Raw genomic sequence first — 23,004 nt, forward strand, 5'->3', positions numbered from 1 at the left:
TGATTTAGTTGCTTTTTAATTCTTTAGTCATTTCTTTGCACTAGAAAGAACTGCTGCAAATACATACTGTTACTGGTTTGGTTTGCCATGCATAGACTTCGCCAATTGGCTTTTATAAGTACTGAATAGTCAGTGTTTAACTTTGGAATTCATTAAAGAAAGGGTCGAGCGCGTACGCAGGACCCCACTACCAGAAATTGTACGCCCCATCTTTTGCAATTTGCAAAAGTGGTTAGAATCAATTACAGCTGAGTGCAATGGTGCAACCTCATCCAAGCCCGCCTCCTTACAGATCATGGCCGCAGCGACGCCAGGTAAGTATGATCGGTAATATACGACATTTTTTATACAAATAAGCGGAACTACATTAAATAACTTTACAAACACAGAAACTAGGTAATCAGTAATAGACTGTTGAAAAAATAAACGTATATCAATATCACGTTTCAAAGATGGTTTACTTTATCGAATTTCGCTGTTCTCTTTAAGAAGTGGCGATATTTTTACGTTACGTCAGCGCTATCTAGCGAATGGAATACAAAGTTATAAAACGGGTAAAACTAGAAAATTGAAGGAATTTAGCACAGTTGCAAGAGTCCGGGACACAGAAGGGGGAAATAGCGTTTCTACTATCCACTTTCAGCACTGATATTTCAGATAGAGCACCAATATCATCGAAATTTATCTCGTTAAGCCAATTTGTAATTCATTGAATATAATTTTGCTTACCTAATTTTAAGAAATTTTCCACAGATTACCCAATTGCAATTTGGTACCCAAATTTACTTGTGACTGTGAAAAATACAAATACTGCTGGATTGTGAGGTTTATCGAAAATTAATTTTCATCAAATTTCCTAAAAAGTAAAAGCATTTACCCAAAATTTGTCTTTTTTACACTAAATAGGTAGATTTTACCAGAATTTTATCAAATTGACAATTTTTCTAAGGTTTTTTAATTTAATTTTTAATTTTTGTAAACTTTTCCGTTGAAGTTGCCAAAAACATTTTCGGTTGCCATGGCAAAAAGAAGCCCATTGAAACTTTCCTCTTAGACTGGGTTGTCTCCTTGTTAGTGTAGCAGTCTATCGAGTTCTTTCTATTTAAGATGGCAATCGGTTCAAAATTGCGGAACTCAGCTAAAATAAAAAGATCATATCTCAGCCGCTGTTCTCTTCTTCCGTGACCTTCTAAATATTCGAAATTTGTGATGCAAATGTACTGAAATAAATTAAATAACTTTGTAAATACGTTAAGTAGGTAATCAGAAAGATACTGTTAAAAAAAATAGACCTATACCAATATAACGTATCCAAAGATGGATAGCCGTATTGAATTTCGCTGTTTGCTTAAGGATGTGTCGATATTTTTACGTTAGGTCAGCCTTATCTAGCAGATGCAATACAAAATTTATAAAACGAGTAAAACAAACGCCTTCTTTTCTATCGATAAGTCCTTGGGACAACGCAATAGGCCTAACACAGACCGAGTCATTTTAAATTAGCCGATTGGCATCATTTGAATTGGCCGCCATCTTGAATGATGGATCCTGGAGCAGTAGGCTAATCGTACATAATTTAATGAACCAGTATGAAATGTTTTCATTTTCAATTTGATACCGTAAATTTTAATATTTAGACATTTGAAATTAATTTTAAAGGTGCTTTTTGGGAAGAAATCAACGATGCTCGGAGGTCTCAGAGGCTGCTTTCAAAAACTTAAATCGTTAAATAATCCGATACCTCTGATTGCGTTAGCGTTCGGTCCAATTACTTATCGTGACGTCAAAGTTGTTGAAAGCCAAAACGCCCAAAACCCTATAACCTTTTTAAGGAATCGTTATACAATTGATGGACGGAAATATTCCTAGCCCTTACTCAAGGATATTAATTCACTAAGGCGGGGGGAAGATGGCGTCAAATTGCGAGTCGTGGCCTTATCGTGGAGTGGATTAAATCTGAGAGATTGGGTTACATACAGGGGAAAGAAAAAAAAAGAAAAAAGAGGGGGAGATTCGATTTCAGAATGGAAACCCTTTGTCGTTAGTCAATCACAAAATCTTTATTTAACACTTATTAACAAAACACTACACAAAATAATAAAATTTGGGGGGATATCAGATATTATGGTTCTTTTAGCTTAATGGGATAGTTAGGCCATCACTATTATTATTTATTACTTTTAAGCGGGGAATAGCATGCACAATAGATAGGAAAATCAAAACACTCTGACTAACTGGTTAATTAAAAATTTATCTTACGGTTCTCAATAGGATCCGTTCCAGTTTCCTTTCTTTCTGACATCCTGACTTAAATTAGCGAGGGGAACAAATAAACAATACACCCTAAACGTTAATAACTACATTTACAAATAAAATGCTACAATTATGGCCGACTACAATTAATTTTAAACTCCAAAAACTTTACAGAAATACACTAAGCGAGGGGAAAAATACGCTAGATGAAAATAGCTCCTACACACAGAAAAATATTATTGTAAATCTTACAGTAATCTGCGGTCAGCATAGATGCCAGCAGAATGCTGTTAATTTCACAACTAACTCAGACTGTTTTCTTTACTGTCATGCTGTTGCGGGACGTAGCTCGGGTTAAAATTAAAATTAACATTAACCCTAATTGGGAGAGCTTATTTTCGGCGAATACTAACCCTAACACCCGACTGAAAAAGCGTTAGAGTTCTAAAATATCTATCTACTCAGGACCTACTAAAATTATTCGCGAACGAACTGAATTTACTTATTGTTGAGAATAAAATGCTGAAGTTAAAAACTGAACAACAACTTTTATTTACAATTACAAATTTACAAGATTTGCTCGTTTGGAGCTTAACTAAAATCTCTTTTGGAGATGCCTAAAAATTTGGTCATTTACGAGACCCCGCGATGAACGAAAAGAACATGAATAATGTTGGAGCCTGGAGTTTTTATAGGCTCGCTCACAATCATACAAAAGAAATGAATTTTCTAGAAGAGGCCTGGCAGGATATTGGCCGGAAACAAGCTCCGGCCGTCCTCCCAAACCCGTTCTCCACGCGAGTTACAATTTTACTAGTCCCCTCGAACGGACCGGAAACAAGCCAATATTTTTATTTTATTTAGGGAACCGCGAAATATACACCAAAATTTTAAACTAAGTTTTAAATACATTTTGTGGATTAACTAAATTACTGACTACGTTATACAAGATTTATTACTCTAAACATTTAACACTTTAATCAAATTTAATTGAAACAAATAAAAAATGGCGACTTTCGCGAAAGTTTCAACACATGCTTCCTGTTAAATTTACTGGACACTCTGCTGTTTATAAAAACAGCAAGATAAAATTATATTTACAGAGTATTGCTGTTTATCTAACCTTCATTCCAGACGTATTTAATACGGTATAATTCCAGTGTTTTCCGTAGTTCTAGTTATCAAACGTATTTAGTACAGAACCTATTCACAACCTTAAAATTTCATCAAACATTTTACGCATCCAACCATTATCACGTTGGTTTAGGCCTAATTTAATATTTTAAAAATACTTTATTAATCAATTCATGATAGAAATATATAAAAATTATATCAATTATTATAACAAAATATTTGCATAATTCAATAAAAACCTTTATTGTAAATGATAGTAATAACTGCAACTCTAGTTAATCATGTTTAGCTCGAGCCTTTGTACTTCATAGTTATAGGGAAAACCAAAGGCAAGGAAACTATTAACTTGGTTTGAAATTATTAAGCACACGATGAACCAGGGTTGTAATTATTATAGCATTTTGCGTGGGGTGCTACTTATACAAAAGAGTATATAAAAATATTTTTATCGGATATTATTATATTTAAAACTAAAATGAAACTTGTGCGATTTAAAAAAATGTTTTGACAACTAAATAAAAATTAGTTGTTTTATATACTAGCGCTTGCCGTTTATAACAGAAAAAAACAGCAACGTGTGGTAAATTTTACCATGGTTTCATATTGTTAATTTTAATATAACTGTCATTTTAAAAACAGTACGAATATGAATTTTTACAGTCGCTACTGTTTTCTTCAAAATACAGCAGAAAGCTGTAAATTTTACGACAAACTGCTGTTAACCCACTTCAACTGCACCTTGCTGTAAATTATAAACTGTATTTGCTGTTTTTTCAACAGTAAGTTTTTAGTGTGTAGCAGTATAAAGAATGGATATGAGCTCTCGAACTGGTGAGGGGTCTATTTTAACCTTTCCTTGGACAATAGCGAGGGGTTGCACCTTTCTTAGAAATTTTTCTCTCTACTTTTAACAGTTATTTCAGACTTGACCCTGGGTATTCTACGGGGGGAGGGGAACGAAATTTGGTACTTAACACTTGATTTTCTTCGTGGCTGCTCTTCGTTTACGGGATTCCAGGTTAAACTTCTGGATTACGACTTCCGGATTACGCAAGACACACGCGCACGCGTTTTCTTGAAGGGGCTCGATTGGGGACTTCTTGTTCGCGATGACAGTTCCAACTGTCTGTTCGTCTCAATTACGGTATGGGAGTCCGGATGACGACGACGAATTTCTGGCGAGTGGCGTAGATACTTGGATATTGTGGGGTCTGATGGGCGAGGCAACGCATGAATTTGGCGGACGGTCATTCCGGACTTGGACTCCGGAAGTTCATCTAATCTATCGAGATAATCCAAACATCTTCTGTCTTGTCGAGAATCCAAAATTCTGTCTTTTTGGGGTTCTGTCTCCTGGTATTGTTCCGGGGATTTGTGGGGCGTATCGGAAATAAAAAGTAATTGGTGACCTCCCATTTTATTTGGGTCATTGGTGCACCTATGACTCGTGTCCTGTCATGGGACGTATGACGTTGTTCAACTTACGAAAAGTTCCTTGGGGTTGGTTCCGCGTGATTGTGGGGATCTCAGAGTTTGTGGGGGAGGAAGTTAACAGGGATCATGAGGTTATATTTATTTTGTTGTCAAGCGAAAATGTCCAGGCACACTTTCGACCTATGACCTGGCCTTGGAAAATTGCGCTTTTTGTTGGAGTCGGGTTACCTGATAGTGGGCTAAAGGCCCGCTAACATGATAATAGTTCCATGGGAACGCTGTGAGTTGAGGGGACCTTATTAGTTTGGTTTGGAAAGTTTTCTGGGAAAACCTGGGTCGGGCCGCCTCGGAATTTATTGCACCATGCATGGGCCGGGGACAGAAGGAAAATACGCCAATTAGCTCTATAATGTGAGGGCTCTAATTTTAGTATTGCTGAAGGCAGGAATTTAGTTTTTAATTTATTATAAGAGAATGGTTTAATTGATTAACTTAATTTTTATATTTAAGGGTAGGTTAGACCAGTTCCTATGAGCTATGTAAATTATACGGGATTCCCATGTACCAGTCATAAATTATTTAAGTTCTTAAGTTTAAGTTAATTTTAATTATTTCTAACTCGCGGGGGTAATTTTTATGTATTAGATCTTAAAATTATACGACGTTTGGTATATGGTACGTTACGAGGGGTCAAGAATATTCATTAAAATTGATTAAATTAATACTAAACAATATGTTCAAGACCAGATTGGTCTGACTCGGGGGTTTTGAGAATCGGTAGTCCGAGTGCGGGGAAAAAAGGTAATAACAAAAGTAAATAACACACGGAAAAAATTAAAATATGTAAGTATGCGGGGGAAAGTGAACCTGAAGGGTTACAACCCGTTTAAAATGAATCAATCAAAAAGGCGGCAAGCAGAAATCTTCAACGTTTGCGTGACCTTTAAGATACGTATAAAAAACCCTGCTCGTAAAACAAATTAATTAGGTAGCTATCCAATAACTTTCGTGACGACACATACACTAGAAATTTGTATACCCCCGTACCGTATATTAATACATACACAACCGGAAGAAGCAAAAACCGTTCAACAACTGTTTCGGTTTTCTGATACATAATCGGGAAAGAATCAGAAGGTTGTTGAACGCAGCCAGAGATATTTATTATTTGGATTTTACGATATCAGTAATATATGTGCAAGACTTTCGGATAAAAGCTGGATAAAGTATAAAACCACAATCGCTAATCAGAATTTGATGAAGTGGTATACATTTGGGGCATTTCCTGCAGCCCCAAATATCTTTCGGTCGAAAAAATTTAACTTAAATTAAATTTACCAAATTCTCGACAATCACTACCAAATAAAGTTTCTTTAAATAGATTTAGTGACTACTTTCCTCCTCACGCGTCAGTTCTTTTTCCGTTATTTATTTAAGCACTGCTCTTAAGGATGATGCCAATTTAAATTTCGAATATACCCCAAAATTATATCAACTTGATTCTAACAATAGGACCAAAATAAGTTAGGAAATTTCTATGCGTTATTACTTAACTTTCTGTCGATGTATATGAAGAAATAAAATATTACCAAAGGGGAATATAGCTTGTTTTTGCGAAGATAACTTTGGCCTCTAATGCATTCTAACAAACTTACTGGGCGTATTCTTGGTCTCCACCGGGTAAGAGACAGGCTAGGAGGAGGTTTCATTGTTACGCTATGGGCGGGACTGACTCTTACCGCTTGTTGCAAGGGGTCAAAGTGTGCAATAACTGGTGGCTTTACCGGGGAGTCGGGGTCCGGCTCTTGTAACCTATAAGGGTGGTGGCGCACTGGGAGATGTTAGCTCCGTCCAAAGGGTCCTATCTCCAACCTCCGACTTCGGTCAGGTGTGGGCTGGATACTGGGCTTCGGCCGAGGCTAATGGAGAGGGGCCGGGCAAACTGGTCGCCTCGGCGGATTGGGTTGCCTGCTGTGGGGCTGCGGGCCTCCGTATGAGGGCATGGCGGCCCCATCTCCCGGCCTTTTGGATCACACCGGGATCTACGGTGCCAGCTGTGCCGGGTTATGCGGGCTACTGTGTGCCTGCCGTTCCCCTTTAGGCGCTCTCTCCAAAGGGCTTGGCTCCCTGCCTCTGTAGGTGGGGTGTCGGCCGGAGTTGCTAGAGCATCCGTTCTCTATCCCACTGCTGTGTGCGAAGTGGCGGGCTAGTCGTCCCATTGCTGCACCTTCTGCTGGGTTGAGCGGCTTGCGTCGAGGGTGCGACCTTCAGTAGTAGGGTTCTGCTACCCATGCTGGTTTTGTCACCTGTCCGGGCTTGTGGACGCTGGCGTTGGGCATTCTGATGATAGGCCTCCGGTGGTGTGGTTTTTTGTTACCGGTACACCGGGCTATAAATTCTGACAACATGTTGCAAAATGTGACTTGTCACTTGCGGGACGTGAAAGTCATTTTAGCGGGGTCATGCGTTCGCGCTAGTCCCTTTTAGTAAATAAATATAATAAAAATGCAATGTATGTTATAATAAAACGTCTTTCAGTGCTCTTATAGCTGGAACACTGCACCAAGTGTTTCTGGAAGCTCAGTTACTAGTTTGGCCTAGAAAGCCAAAAAACCTAACAACAATCCATAAGAAAATTGTTTTGGAGTTCCGGCAGGAAGTGGGTAAATCAGCCTAGCTTTTTTAAAACCCACCCGACCCCGGCCCAAGCCCAAAATTCCTAAATAATTTTAATGACTAATATTTTTACGATTAAATCATCCGCAACAGACTGAAAATAATACAAGGTGGCGTCTGGCTAAAGCTAAGTTAAAATCAGAATTAACAGATGATACCTTCATAATTATTTAGCATAGAAAAAGCTTGGGGGCCTTTACCTTGTGAATGAGGCCCTTAACGGGTTGGGTTGTGCATTAACATGTGGCTTTACCGGGGAGTCGGGGTACGGCTCTTGTAATTTATAAGGATGGAGGCACACTAGATAGAAATGTATCTATACCTCCGACTTCAGTCAGGTAAAAGATCGGGAAACTGGGTATCGGCTCAGGGTAACGGAGAGGGTCCAGGCGAACTCTGGTGCCTCAGATGGTCTCTTAGACAGTTGTTTGGTGGAAGGTCTCCCCAGCCTTTTGGGTCCCACTGGGATCTCCGGTGCCAGCTGTGCCAAGTTACGTGGACCGCTGTGTGCCGTTAGTTCCCCTTTGGGAGCTCGACTCACCTCTAGTAAACGCTATTCGCGACCACAAACTATCGCCACGCCCCCTGTTTGGCCATTGAAAGCTAGATAAGTAGCGGCTAAATCAGACGCTATTAGGTTTTCCTCATCGTTATTCGTAAATTTGTTTTTAAAAGTAATGATACTTTTTATTTAATATAATTTTTGCATCGTTTGCTTATATTTTGATATGATAATTTAAGAAAAAACCGTTCTCATGACTTTTTAATTGTTCTGTAGCAGACGCTAGGTCTTAACTCTTAGTGATCGTACGGGGTGACATTTGAGTCGGGGTCGGGATCGGGTCGGGAAGAGAAAAAAACCCGAAAAACCGGGTCGAATCGGAGTTTTTTCGAAATTTTTATTAATAAGCGTATTCTAATTATAAAAGTGACGAGAGTAGTCGCTTCAACGGTTGATAATTTAAAAGTAAAAGTAAAACCATAAGTGTAAAATATTGTTCAATAAGTATGACACTTTCTATTTCTCACATGTAAAACTTTTACTGAGAGCTATTCACAAGACAGACTGCATTACGGGCTTCGTCACCATTTTGCGTCCGCTTGCTCCCGCGTCACACGTAGCCTTTGACAGCGCCTCGCTAGGGGGAGATTTTCCTCTTGTGATGACGTCACTCCGTTACTAGCTCTCAGTAAACTATTCCCCAAAGTGAAAAAATTATGGAACAATATTATAGACTTATGCTAAAATCAAAAACGAAATCATAACCAGGGTGAACGAGAGGCGAGCCTGGCGAGTGTGACGCGACCTTTGTACCTTCGAACGAGATAATAGGCTGCTGGCTGGCCCCGTCCTTCTCCGTTTTGGTTGTAGGCTGTAGCTAAGCACTCGCTCGGGCGTTTATTCAATTTTTTTATTTGGAAAACCCGACTTAAAAAAAACCTCGACCAAAAAATTTAATAACCCGACCCGAGTTGGGTCTGGGTTGAAAAATCGGGGATCCCCGTACGAATGGTACGATCACAAGTCTTGCGCTCAACCTCGGAGAAGCTAGCGCCGTTACGCCACCTAGACCCGTTTCGTTCATGAATAAGAAAGTTATACCTGTTATACAAATAAGAAAATAAAACTACTATATTGAAATGTTTTTCTTTGGTCTCTCGCGTACCCTTCCAATATCCAAACAAAAACCACCCTAGGCTATAAATACAAACATAAAACAAAAGCAATTTAAAACAGGATCTGAAAATAAAAATTAGACACATAAGCGCCTCAAACTAGAAAATACTTCAAAACAATTAATTCAAAGTCAAATCACGCCTTAATGTCTTAAAACGTCGCAGGATGACTTGGGCCTTAGGTGGTGCCTATATTTCTTTTTCTGAAGTCTACCAAAATGGCCGTAAGTAAAGCAAAGTCCAACGAAGTTGTCCGCCTGAGGTGATCTTCGTAGGATCACCTTATCGCGAAACGCACATATTGTGAATATTGGTAACGAGGAACCGTTAACGAAAGAACCGGAGATTTCATCTTAGTTTTTTCTATTATAGCGGTAAGATCAGTCTCACTAGGACCGATAATTCTGAGAGAAGATGTCCCCAAAGATAATTGTCTCCACAGGGGCACGTGACCTATTTCATCCGTGTCAGATATAGTGTCAATTGGAATCAATACCTTTTTGGCGTCCATTTTTAAATTGCCCAATTTGCCGAGGTCTTAATGATCCCTCCCGGGTCTGAGGTCAGGACACTTTCACTGGAAGTTGTTAAATCTTGCCCACCTCGCCCCAAATCAAAGGCCAGAGACCAAACATTACAACTTGAACTTTGACACATTCAATATTTAAAAGCAATATAAAAAAATACTTTCTAACATGAAAGAATCGATACCGATGATTTATTTTACACATTACTGGTTTTATGGCAATTCTCAGTTCTTGGAATTAGAATTCAAGACGAAAAATGAAGCTAAGGAACTTAAGGGAACGGGCGGCTTGTGATAAAGCACCAAAAGAAAAAGGGGAGAGCGAGTGGTCAGCCTATCGGACCAAGGACAAAGACGGGGTCAGGGAATAAAGACTATACGCACTAGTCTTCTAAACCCTGCCACCTAGGAGCAACAACCACAGCACCCCACACAAGGAAAACGCAACCCGTCAAATGTCTTGCTCTTTCTTGTGCACAGTTTTCATTGGTTAGACGCTTTAGCGCCTGCTGCCGTCGGAAGGGGAAAATTCAGCGTAAATTTGTACACAACACTGCGTTAGCGTGTTTAAAGGCTTGCTGCGTTCTCCTTGTGTTTGTTGCTCTTAGCTGCCACAGTGCCTAGGGGCACCTTCGCTGAACGCCAATTGCGAATATAAAAATCCTCTGAATGAACGGCCAGCATTCCAACGCAACGAAAGGTATTTTAAAAGAAACTTAAAGGAAGGACCTTAAGAGGGATAATTATGGCTGAGTTAAATTAAAGAAAGAGCAATAGCTCCCAGGAATTAATATTTGGGCATTACATGCACTGCTCCAGCTAAATTAAAGGGAACATCGAAACCATGGAGCATCTTACCGTCTTAGCTCAATTATTTTAACCAACACTACGATATCTATTATATTGTGACGAAATTTAAACTGTTCTAAGCGTACTAATTTTAACCGTATTAAGCACTGGTCTTGCAGTTTTAACTAAACTACGCACTGGCATTGCAGTTTTAACTAAACTAAGCACTGGCTTTGCAATTTTTGACTGTACTAAGCACAAGCGTTGCAGTTTTAACTGTACTAAGCAATGGCGTTGCAATTTTAACTGTACATTTTCAGTAAATTAATACTAAGGTGTACAAAATATATTTTTGTGACTTCCTCCTTATGCGACAATTCATTTCCGTATTTTAATTAAGGACTGCTCTTTAGGCTGATGCGTATTAAAATTTTGAATTTTCCCCAAACTTATTTCAACCTGATCTTTACAATAGGCCAAAAAGAAGTTAAGATATATCTATGTGTTATTACTTGACGCTCTGTCGATGTATATGAAGAAATTAAATAGTACCATAGGGGATTAAAGCTTGATTTCGCGAAGATGAGTTTAGCCTGTAATTATTCGTCTTATACTTACTTGGCGTAGCCTCGATCTCGATCCGGTAGGAGATAGGCTTGGAGAAGGTCGCATCATTGCACTAAGGGTGGGACCGACTTTTACCACTTGACGCAAAATGCGACTTGCGGAACGTGCAATTTTTGGTAGCGGGGTCTTGCGTTCGCGCTCGACCTTTTTAATACATAAATAAAAAATTAATCGTCTTTAAGTGCTCACATCAATGTATGGCGAAAGCGGAAACACTGTACGAAGTATTTACGGCTGCTCGGATACTAGATTGGCTAAGGAAGCCATAATACTAATTTCATTCCATACTCAGAGTCAGCTATGTCTCTTATTAAGAGAGCCCAAATCTTTGTTTACTTAAAGGCTGGTTTTCACCACAGCTGATAGAGACCTCGAACCCAGCACTCTCAGTCACTGTTACCTTCAACAAAGTATATAATCTGCTAAACAAAGTGATCTGTGTTAAATATTGACCAGCTGAAAATTAACTCTCACGTAAATTTTTACACCGAGGCGTTTCTGTCCTTTCGAAAACCACATTTATTTTTCCTGGCGCCGCTTTAAGCCTAAGCGGAATAGACCAAATAACTTGGACGTCCAAATGTTCCATGTATTAATAAAAGTACAAATGTTCAGAATGTTCGTAACACACGTACTCGTATCGGTTTTTGGGGTAGTTTTTTGGAGCCCATATCTCTGAAATGAAGCACTTAAGAATCTATGTTCATTGGACATTTATGGCTAATTAGAACAACCCTAAAGTTAACAGCGTACACATCGGGAACACCCTGTGCAATAAAACGACACAATATATTGCCTTTCTTTTTTTACACGCTATTAACATGAAAGTGCATATAACTCCATCCAAAATATAAACCTTGGACGGTTCTTAGAGCATAATAATTTAATGTTTATCTTTGGATCATCAAGGGAAGGGGTCGATAGCGTACGCAAGACCCCAATTTTTTCAATTGGCCGTCATCTTGAATGATGGATTCTGGGCTAATCGAACATCAGTTAATAAACAAGTATTTAATTAAATATCATACATAAATCAAAGTGTTACTCAATAATTTTGCATTTTTAACTTTATATTGGAAATTTGAATTTGGGACTAATTTTTATTTAGCTGGCTGGGAAGCAACCAACTAACGACGTAAGTTCGGATGTCCCATATATTTTTTTTATTTAGATATATAGATATACTTAAGATACGTGTAAGACTTTCGTATAAACCTAGATATTTATGCAATTTAAATTTTTTGAATATTCGAATACGTGCGATGTCAAATTTTTGACTCAAACTTGGATATCCATGCAATATCATTTTTTGAAAAACGGCTCCAAAAAAACATACACAGCCTTAATACTGACCAACGATACTCTAGCTTTCTTGAACAAAATTGTTTGTATCAACTTTATGCTATAAATTCTTAGTCATTTTTTACAGTTTAGCGCGAAAATTAGAAGCAAATAACAAAAGTATATTAATGACTTTTTAATTAAGATAAATCTGACAATGAAGCCTTATCAAACTATTGATACTGTAGCAAATATTTGACTTATTAAGATATTATTCACAAACGTTTTAAGTTATTAGGAGTTTAGATAAAAAAGGCATTTCTTATTTAAAATTTTAGATTAATTTAGTACAGTTAAAATTACAACGCCAGAGCTAAGTACAGTTAAAGTTACAAGACCAGTGCTTAATAAAGTTAAAATTACAACGCCAGTGCTAAGTACAGTTAAAGTTACAAGGCCAGTGCTTAGTACAGTTAAAATTGCGTCATGCCATCATTGAAGTCGTAGTGTAGGTTAAGATCACCGAGCTATGTGGCACATATGCTTAACGGTTTTGGATGTACCTATGATCTATCTATAGATAAACATTGAAGTAGAACATTAGTCTAAAATTTGTGTATTTATTTTATCTTACGAAAGTGAAGGGTTGAGCGCGTATGCAGAACCCCGCTGCCATAAATTAGGCGTCCCAACTACAACATTTTGCGACAGTTGATAGGCGTCAACTCTTCCTTCGTGCAGTGGAAGGTATCTCGTCCTAGCCCACCTCCTTACAGAGCTTGGCTGCAGCGACGCAAGGTAAGTATGATTATTAATGCTATCGTTACAATATCTAACTTTAAACGTGCAAATCTAGATGAACAGGATATATTTTAAATTTATGAGTTGTAATTTCTGGAAATTTAAGAAAATTCAATTTATAGAAATATATAATATTAACGTACCATTTTAAATAATTGGTTCAAAAATCATTTACCGATTTCAATAATTATAGGTCTAAAGCTTGATTTGAAGTAGTCCGCGTAACATCATGTTTGACGTAAAAGTTAGAAATGGAGAGGAAATACCATGCCTAAGCCCATAAGTATGTTAAAGTTTTACTGACGGCCATTTTGGTAGACTTCATCTTCAGTCATTAAGCGGTGATTTGGCTTTGGATTAATTGTTTTGAAGTTGTGTTTATTTACGACGTAAGTTTTACAAATTGATCTCACCAATTTTTTCGACTATCTGAATTTCTTATGAATCATACTTTTAAACTTACTATATAGCGCAAGACATTGTTTGCTTCGTGGGTTTCTGATTTGGCGCTAGGTTTCTCTTATTGGTTTGTTAGTCGGATGCCAGATTCCCTGCGCGCTACTGATGAGCCCCGAATAGGCGAAACCGGTCTTCCGTCCGAAATTCTGGCTATTTTACTAACGTTTTAATTCGTTTTCGACTAAAAGATCTATTTGGTCCAAGTTTCACGTCATAATTTAATGTTAGAAGACGTTTTGTACGAGTAATTACGATTATTTGTAATGGCTTTAAATTCGTTGAGGGTTTCGATTTTTCCCCTTTTCTTTATGAGCAGTTATAATAGTCCATGAGTCAGATCGGAGAAATGATGTTTCTATTACTAACTCTCTGCACAAAAATGTTGTTATTTTCTGATCACTTGGGCTGATTGAAAATGTCGGGACTTGCAGGCTATTGTGTTCATAAATTCAATATTCAAGATTTCATTGTGAACATGGACCATGTACAACCCCTTCAAAACGAGCCGGCATATCCATAATAAGGAGCGCGGTTTAAACAACAAAACAAATTTAAATATAATTTATCAGTAGTGACACATCCGAACATCAATGAGTACCTTACGGTTCCAGGATGTATCATAAATGGATCTATTCAAGATGGCGGCCAATTAAAAATGACAGAAATCTGCTTATTTTAATATAGCCATAATTCGGTATGTATTACGCCTATTGAGTTGTCCACAGCACTATTTGATCGAAAAGTATTTTTGTTATCATGTTTGTTGATTTTTGCAATCTAGCGGTAAAAGGTAACATCTGTTTTGCTTAGGCAGAAATCGGTTTAAAACTCATTACCATCAAAGTTCCAGTCTACATAACTGTTTAAATTTCATAGCATCGAAGTTAGTACATTATAAACACCAATTACGCTGCTAGCGCACCCGGTTGAGAAAGTTTATACGTTGGGTAAAACGTGGAATCTTCAATAATCACAATTTATACCAGATAATAAAATGTTTGATTCATCTCGCTGATTCTACGAACGAATTTAATTTCATGCTGTCCTGACCACTTTCAAGCCTAACATCATTTCTAAAAGGGGAAGAGTATGCTGGTTATAAACTCATAACAGATAAAGAAAATTAGATTGTATTAAATAAATTTACCAATGAACCATTTTATGAAGGAGAAAAACCAATTTTTCCCGTTGTCTGGCTAGATGGCACAAGTTATTAAAAACTGTTATCGAATGCTGTATAGGGCCACGGAATAAGCGTATCAATGGCCGATATTAAATTAGCTGAGTGCCGCCATTTTGAACTGACCGCCATCTTGAATAGATAGAGCGCTTTAGACTACAACACACATAACTTTCGATCACCCGGAGTTGTCAGAAATAACATCGTCTTTAGATGGTAATAGATGCCCTATACTTGGAACCATCTGGTTCAAGAGTGCCACCATTTTGAATTGGCCGACATCTTGAATAGATAGAACTCGATAGCTTGCTACACTAACAAGGAGACTACACGAGGTGATTCTCACCGATTTCCTTGGTTTGTAGATCGTTGGGTAACATGAAATTTCGTTAAGGTAAAAGTGGCGATGGGCTTCCGTTTTGCCCTGGCAACCGAAAATGATTTGGCAACTTCAAACGAAAATATTACAAAAATTAATTTTACAAAACCTTACCAAAATGGTCAATTTTATAAAATTAAAAAAAAAATACCTATTTTGTGTAAAAAAGACGAATTTTTAAATGTTTTTATTTTGAAGGATATTTTATGAAAATTTTCGAATAGATAGAACGCGATAGACTCCTACACCAAGTAGCCTCTATCTGAAATATCAGTGCTGAAAGTGGATAGCAGAAACGCTATTTCCTCCATCTGTCTTACGGACTCTTGCAACTGCGCCCTGATTGCCAACCTCTCCCAAATTCTTCCCTTATCTATCCTAACCAGAGATAGGGAATACTATTAGGTAATTCCAAAGTACGCAGCACGAAAATCGCAAGTTTTACCCGTTTTATAACTCTGTTTTGCATTCGCTAGATAGCGCTGACCTAACGTAAAAATATCGCTCCATCCTGAAGAAAACAGCAAAATTTTATACAGTAATCCATCTTTGAAACGTGATTTTGCTATCCGTTTATTTTTTCAACAGTCTATTGCTGATTACCTAGTTCTTGTGTTTGTAAAGTTAGTTAATGTAATACTGCAAATTAATATAAAAAAAATCGAATATTTAAATGGTCACATGTCACTTTTTATTTTGCTTTTGAAAAGCAAATATTTTTTCTAGAACTCCATATTTTATACTGACCTGGCCTCGCCGCAGCTCTGATTTTGAAAGAGGCGCGCTTGAATGAGGTTGCACCATGAATATATCTAGCTATGAATATACAAAAGCAATAGCCTCTCTAACCTCCCGCTAAAATTTGGGTTGGGCTTATCTAGTCACGTGATCAATAATGTCTGCTCCGATCGAGTGAGGAGCATGCCGTCATTTCCTTCAGTCTCCTGATTGGCTGAAAACGCGTCACTGGTCTCGAAAGTTGCCACCCAAATCAAATCGACATGATAGAAGGGCTATATCGTAGGGTTGGATATTCATAGCTAGATATATTCATGGTTGCACTTCTGCACTCGCGGTGGTTGACTTCATTCACTTTGTTAACTGCAATAGATGGGGCGTATAAGTTCTAGCAGTGGGGTCCTGCGTACGCGCTTGTCCGTTTCCATTAAAGTTCCAAAGATAAACTTTTATTACTAACAGCAAATCTGTGATAGTTAGGGCTAAGAACCTTCTAAGGTTTTATATTTTGGCGGTGTAAAGTGCATTTTCATGTTAATACCTTTAAAAAAAGGAAGCATAAAGGAAATATGTTGTGTCTTTCTTGTGCACATGCAGGGTGTTTCCGAAAAGTACGTCGTTAACTTTAGGGGGTGTCTTAATTAGCCATAACTGTCCAATGAACATGGGTTCTTCAATAATGTTCAGAAATATGGGTTCCAAAAAACTATTGCAAAAACCGATACACGAACTCGTTCAAAAATAATAGGCGTGTTACGAAAATTCAAACAATCTTTGTACATTTTATTAATACATACACATTAGTACGTTTGAACATTTGACAAACATTCGGACACATGAATTACATTTTATTTGGTCTGCTATGCTAACGCTTAAAGTGGCGCCAAGAGAAAAGGCTGGTTTTCGAAATTGCAAAAGGGCTTATTTTCAGAATATCTAAATCGCAGTGACGGTGATCGTTGACCGGAAAACATGGGTTAGGCCTATCGGAATATTTTGAATCGATGCTCGTCGTCGTAACGTTATGGCAACCGTTAGTCCATGCCCCAAGAAGGTATCAGCCGGTCAAGTTTTATGACCTTTCGAAATTTTTGACTTTGGTCGAGCCGGAAATCCCTAATGGGATTTTATATGCTATCTAGCTCTAATACCCGGCTTCGACCGGGGTCTTAGTTTTAATGAATTAGATCTGATTTGTACGTAAGAAAGGTAAACGCTGGAGAAAAACGCAACACGCTTAGCAAAAACGTAAAAAGTCCTAAACTACTTAAAGCAACCGTCGGCTCTATCATTGCCACCTGTGTTATGACAAGGCCCCTGTTATTAGAGATGGCCATGAATCTATCCGAATCTTCGAAAAAAATGACTTTCGTGGAGAGCGTGGAGCCATCTATTAATGGGAACGGAAACTAAAATTCAAAATAGCGAAACAATAACGTCGTCAGAGAGCCATTATAGAGTATTATATTTAGACCAATTTTACTCTACTTAGTGAACTTTAACCTGAATTATATATCCCATATAAAATATATTGTAAACAATTACTATAAATGAAGTTATTGACAAATTTACAAACGAGCCAATCAACGCGAAGCATACTTTTATGTCCCGCCTTTTGAGTCAAAATGTAGCTTCAGTATCTTCTTTTGATTTCGACGCTAGCGACATCTGTTGAAAAAAGAGCTACTTCACCTAGAGCTGACACTTGCTTTAAAAATCCCAACTAAACCTCCACTTCTACGAAGTCCCGAGTGAAATAAAAATAAAATGGAATAATATTAATAACCATGTTGGGTATTTGGAATTAGGCGCGTTTAGTTGGAAATCAGGCCCTGAATATTGAGTTAAAATTTCAAAGCTCTAGAGCTAACCGTTCTCGGTTTTTAGGAACATGACATACATACAAATAAACAAATAAATAAATAAATAAATAAAAGGACAAACTTTATAGATTTCATGTGCACCAAAGGGTCCCCAATTTGGAATTCTGTATTGCTAATGTCAAACATGCGAAAAGTGGTCATTCAAAGTTAAAATTGGGTAAAATGGCCAAAACTGGCCAGTTTGAATCAGGAGTGGTCAATATGGTCAAAAATGGTCATTTTGCGATGGGAGTGGTCAATATAATTCAAAATGGTCAGTTTGCGATGGGTGTGGACAATATGGTCCAAAATGGTCAGTTTGCGATGGGAGTGGTCAATATGATCCAAAAGGGTCAGTTTGCGATGGGAGTGGTCAATATGGTCTAAAATGGTCAGTTTGCTATGGGAGTGGTAAATATGGTCAAAAATGGTCAGATTACCTAACTCCCTTAAAAAAATTTATTTCGTCAAGTTAGACCATAGGAAGTTCAAAACAAATAGTTAAAATATTATCTGGCCGCCGCAAGTATTTTTATTGTTTTTTTTTTAATTTCAAATTTGTTTGTTTTTGCCGAAATTCCGAACCCGCCATAGATTGTTATTGTCACCATAGGACTAGTAGCTGAAACACAGTGGCTAAAATAAATGGCTCAAGAGACTATTCAAAATATACAAAAGTATCCCGATATTCATCAATAAATAAACAATGAGATTGGATAGATAAATTTTGATAAAGGTATAGGAACTAAATGCGAGGGGCAGGTCACTTTGGGTGCGTCTTAATCGTAGTAAAATGATTAAATCAGGGTAATCGTGATTAAATCAGGGTAATCAAGATTAAAAAATCTAATCACGATTTAATCACTCTAATTACGATTTAAACGAGATTTAATTATTCTAATCATGATCTAATCATTTTAATCAGATTTAATCATTTTAATCAGATTTAAACATTTAAATCAAATTTAAACATTTTAAATAGATTTAACCATTTTAATCACGATTTAATCAATATAATCGGTTAAATCGAGATTTTATCAAGCGCGTTTAATACGAAATATTAATTCTAATCACATATTAAAATATTCTAATCAACTCGTTCTAATCACGCACAATTACAATCATTCCAATCACCAATATAATCATTCTGATTCTCGTTCTATTTTCTAATCGCGATTTAATCATACTAATCATGATTTAAACTTTCAATCATGATTTAATCATTTTAATAAGATTTAATCATTTAATCATGATTAAATCAGATTCAAACATTATAATTATTGATTAAACGTGATTTAATCAACATTACCTTGATTAAATTGAATTTAATCAAAAATCAAAATTAAATCGGATTTAATCTTTTGAGGGGTGCGTCGTTAATCAAGGAAGTGACCTGCCCCTCGACTAAATGTGTATAGCAATATTTTGGGAAAGGTTTCTTTTTTACGGCAATAACTAAATTTAAATTGCAATTTTTTGGGAAGGTGCTTTTTTTGGCCAGAACTAAAAGCAACCATGGCACCTTTTCCAAAATATTAATATATAACTTTAGTTAATACAAAATAATTCGGTATATTTTGTGGTGGTTTCTTTTAAGGCTCTTCTTAACCCTTTTTTCTTAAGGCCTTTTCACACGAGCCAACTTTTTGATCCAACTAGATGAGTCAACTTTGAGTTGAGTAAACTAGTTGGTTCGTGTGAATAAAAGTTCGATGAGTTGATCCACCAAAAAAGTACGCCAGAAAAAAATGGATCACTGATCCATTTTTGCTGACTCAGCATTTTGATTTGAAAAGTTGGCTCGTGTGAAAAGACCTTTAGCTAAAGAAGCTCTTTGTGCGTTGCTCATTTTTATTTTGGCAAAATTTTGGAGAGCTTTCCCTAGACAATTGATAAATGTGTCATACAAAATTGCTTTAGCTCTATCCCTAACAATTAAATCATTTTTCCCCCAAAGTTTGTTAAATTCACCACTTTCTTTTAATCGATTCTTCAATTTAATTTTCTTGTTAACATTTTCATGCACTAATTCCGTTTCAAAATAAGGTTTAGCAACTTGATTTAACTTTTTGAACAAATTAAAACCTAGTTTTGTTAGGCTTAATAATTCAGTCCAATATGAAAAATTGCTTTCCAGCGGTACTTTTCTCTCAATGCAAGTTTCGAAAAGAACCTGTAACTCTTCCGCTTCATAACGTTTGGATAATATTTTCATTATGTAACCCGCTTTATGATGAATTGCATTATCCTCTTTGTACTCCAGTTCTTTATCAGTTAAGAGTTTAGATCCTCCAGAAATAGTTTGTGTGAAACCAAACTCTTTCCGCGTACAGTTTGGCTTTAAACTTACCCATTAATGAGTGTCATCCAAAAAAGCCCTTATCCAGTTTGAAATGATCATTTCCAAATGTCCCTCAGTTACATCTTTGAATATGGAAATGTTTTGAAACACATAAAATTATTCGTCCGGAAGCTCCAGGTCATTTCTTAGTTGTCTAGCTTGTATTAGGAACGTTGCCTTTTCCTTAATATGTTTTTCATTGAGAGAAGATAGTTTATTCAAAACTTTATAACTTAATGTAATCGAAGCATTTTGGAATTAAGTATACCTAGGGTGATTGATATAGGGACATTGAGTTTAAAATATTTTCCCGTACCTTTTCTACCAGTTCGTTTTCATACAATTTGAACAACTCTAAATCAAAATTTTAAAAAATATTTAATTAATTTCAAACTGCCCATTCATATTATTATTGTTTTTTGTATTTCTTACCATGTGAGCCAGAGTTCTTTGCCTTTTCCCCTTCTTTGGAGGTGTAGTAATCTGCACCTCCATGAAAATGCTTTGAACAAACGTAGTGCCTTTTGTTTATTTTTAGTAGCTCCAAATTTGCCCTTCCGATAGCAATAATCCACCTTTTACAGGCATCCAATTTAGTTTTAGGTTTTGGTAAAAGATTACGTTTTCCATTTCTAATCTATCTATAAATTTCGAAGAGCTTTTGCAGTTCGTATAACAGCATTTCTTAGTGTAAACCATGCTGCCTGAAACGCTAACTAAGCCTAAGCCGAATGAAATTTAAATGCCGTGGTGGGGAACACTGCTCTTCCGACGCACCTGCGCGGTAGATAATTTGTAACCCTCTCGCGTTTCGATCTAGGAGGATTATTGGCGACCCCCTCTTTATAATTCCGACCTCTCCTTCTATACATACTCCTAGGTTTTATATAGTGGAACGAATAAACTTACAAATAATGAAATTTTCTACCCGCGCAATGCACTCTTGACGCGAGTTTTTTAACATCCCTCACGTAGGGATATAAATGAATTATATGTCACAAGGGAAGGGGGGAGGGGAATTGGAGATGGCATAAAAGGTTGGGAACCATTCATATAGAACTAGTGTTTGACAATACGTTAAAAAACCCTTGTAGCGTACTATTTTTAGCTATATTATAATATAACGTAAGTTAATACAACGCTTAAAAGGTGTTTAATGATTAATATTAAAGAAACAATTCTAAGCACTCTAAGCTAATTTGAAAGAAAATCTGTTCAGTATTCTATAGGAATTCTAAAAAAACTATTTATAACGAATCTATAGCAGGACAGATAAACAATTCTGGTAAGGACCACGGTCCGAAAGCTCCGAATAAAATAAAGTTTTTTTCTAAGTCATGAAGTAGCAGCTTTTTTAAAATTTAACAATTTAAAATAAACCATGGCTAAAAGATTTAATATTTATAATTCTGGTAAGGTCTTGATCACATTTTGGTGTTCAAAACTTGGACGAAAATGTTAGGAAAAGTAAAACGTGTACAGCTAAAGACACAGCGTTTTGTTTCCAGGCGTTAGCTCTTAAAAGTATTTCATTTATACGTTGGGAACTTAACCTAGATGGCGCTAATTTGAAATAAATGTAATAAAACAATAATTTTTACCAAAAATTAATGATTAAAATACGCGTTGTGATTGAATAAATGTAGGTCTCACAATGACAATAAAAATTTCCCGTGGGAAGAATAGGAAGTATCATTCTTATGAAAGTTATTATCGCCTTGTGATAGCACCAATCATGGAAAGGAGATTCGTATATATCTCTTATCGACGTTAATTTTAGATACCAAACTTTAAAGTGTTAAATTGAAATACATCGCCGTTTAAATGCATATTAAAATTAATCGTTTCGTTAAAGAACCGCGGTATTATTTGATAAATTCAAACGTAACTTTGTCAATTTAATTCCAAATCTGGTTATAACACGACAAGAATCTCGCATTACCCAAAAATTCGCTTTCGTGACTCTTCGAACTTTGTAATTCCTTGGCGGGTTCTAAACAGAGCTAACAATTAGGCGCAAATTTTAAATTAGATTACGCTAACAAGGAGAGTACCCGAGGTGTTTATTGCCGATTTTGTTCAAAGTCCGGCATAATGTAGACCTATATGAGATATGAAATTTCCCAAAAGGAGACGTTGCACTACCCATTCGATTTGCTATGGCAACCGAAAATGTTTTTGATCACTTAAAACAATAAAATCTCCATTTAAAAAAGCATGGGATTTTATCGGTGTAATTTGGACCACATTTAGGTAATTTTCAACAAGTTTAGGTAAATTGAAACATTTTTAGGGTAAATTGGTAACAAATTTTGGATAAAATAAGGAAAAAATCTTATTTTGGTTGTAAGTGGTCAAAAACATTTTCGGTTGCCATGGCAAATCGAATGGGTAGTGCAACGTCTCCTTTTGGGAAATTTCATACCTCATATAGGTCTACATTACGGCCGACTTTGAACTAAATCGGCTATTAACACCTCGGGTACTCTCCTTGTAAGAGTAAATATGGAAACAAAATGTTTAACGTACAATCATAAGCATTAATATCTGTAAGTCCACCACTTAAAGAAACTGTGAACCGAATTTCTATGTACAATCATTCGTTACAATTTCCATAAGTTTGACTCTAAATGAGAGTGTGTTTAACGTTCAATTTTAAGTAACCGAATCCATGAGTATGCTACGATAGAGTGAAGCCGTTTTACGAAAAATCATAAGTGACAGAATATCAATTAGAATGGTACAAAATGACGCCTGAGATATAAAATTGTGTATATTGTTTTGTATTTGCCTGGGGAAGAAGCGTAACACAAATGATGTGGAACTTATATTAAGCCTGGGCCGACA

General features: G+C 36.7%; 2 non-coding genes across 2 annotated transcripts; one reads left to right on the forward strand and one right to left on the reverse strand.

Moving 5' to 3' along the window:
- Positions 1-159: 159 nt before the first annotated feature.
- Positions 160-322, reverse strand: LOC149949770 (U1 spliceosomal RNA). The gene has a single exon (XR_016480125.1). It is a non-coding gene; the product is annotated as a U1 spliceosomal RNA (small nuclear RNA).
- A 10,777-nt stretch (positions 323-11,099) lies between these two features.
- LOC149949771 (U1 spliceosomal RNA) lies at positions 11,100-11,264 on the forward strand. Its single transcript, XR_016480136.1, has one exon. It is a non-coding gene; the product is annotated as a U1 spliceosomal RNA (small nuclear RNA).
- Positions 11,265-23,004: the final 11,740 nt, after the last annotated feature.

This window comes from Leiobunum rupestre, chromosome 3, assembly GCF_980474605.1.
Source record: "Leiobunum rupestre chromosome 3, qqLeiRupe1.1.hap1, whole genome shotgun sequence".
NCBI lineage: Eukaryota > Metazoa > Arthropoda > Arachnida > Opiliones > Sclerosomatidae > Leiobunum > Leiobunum rupestre.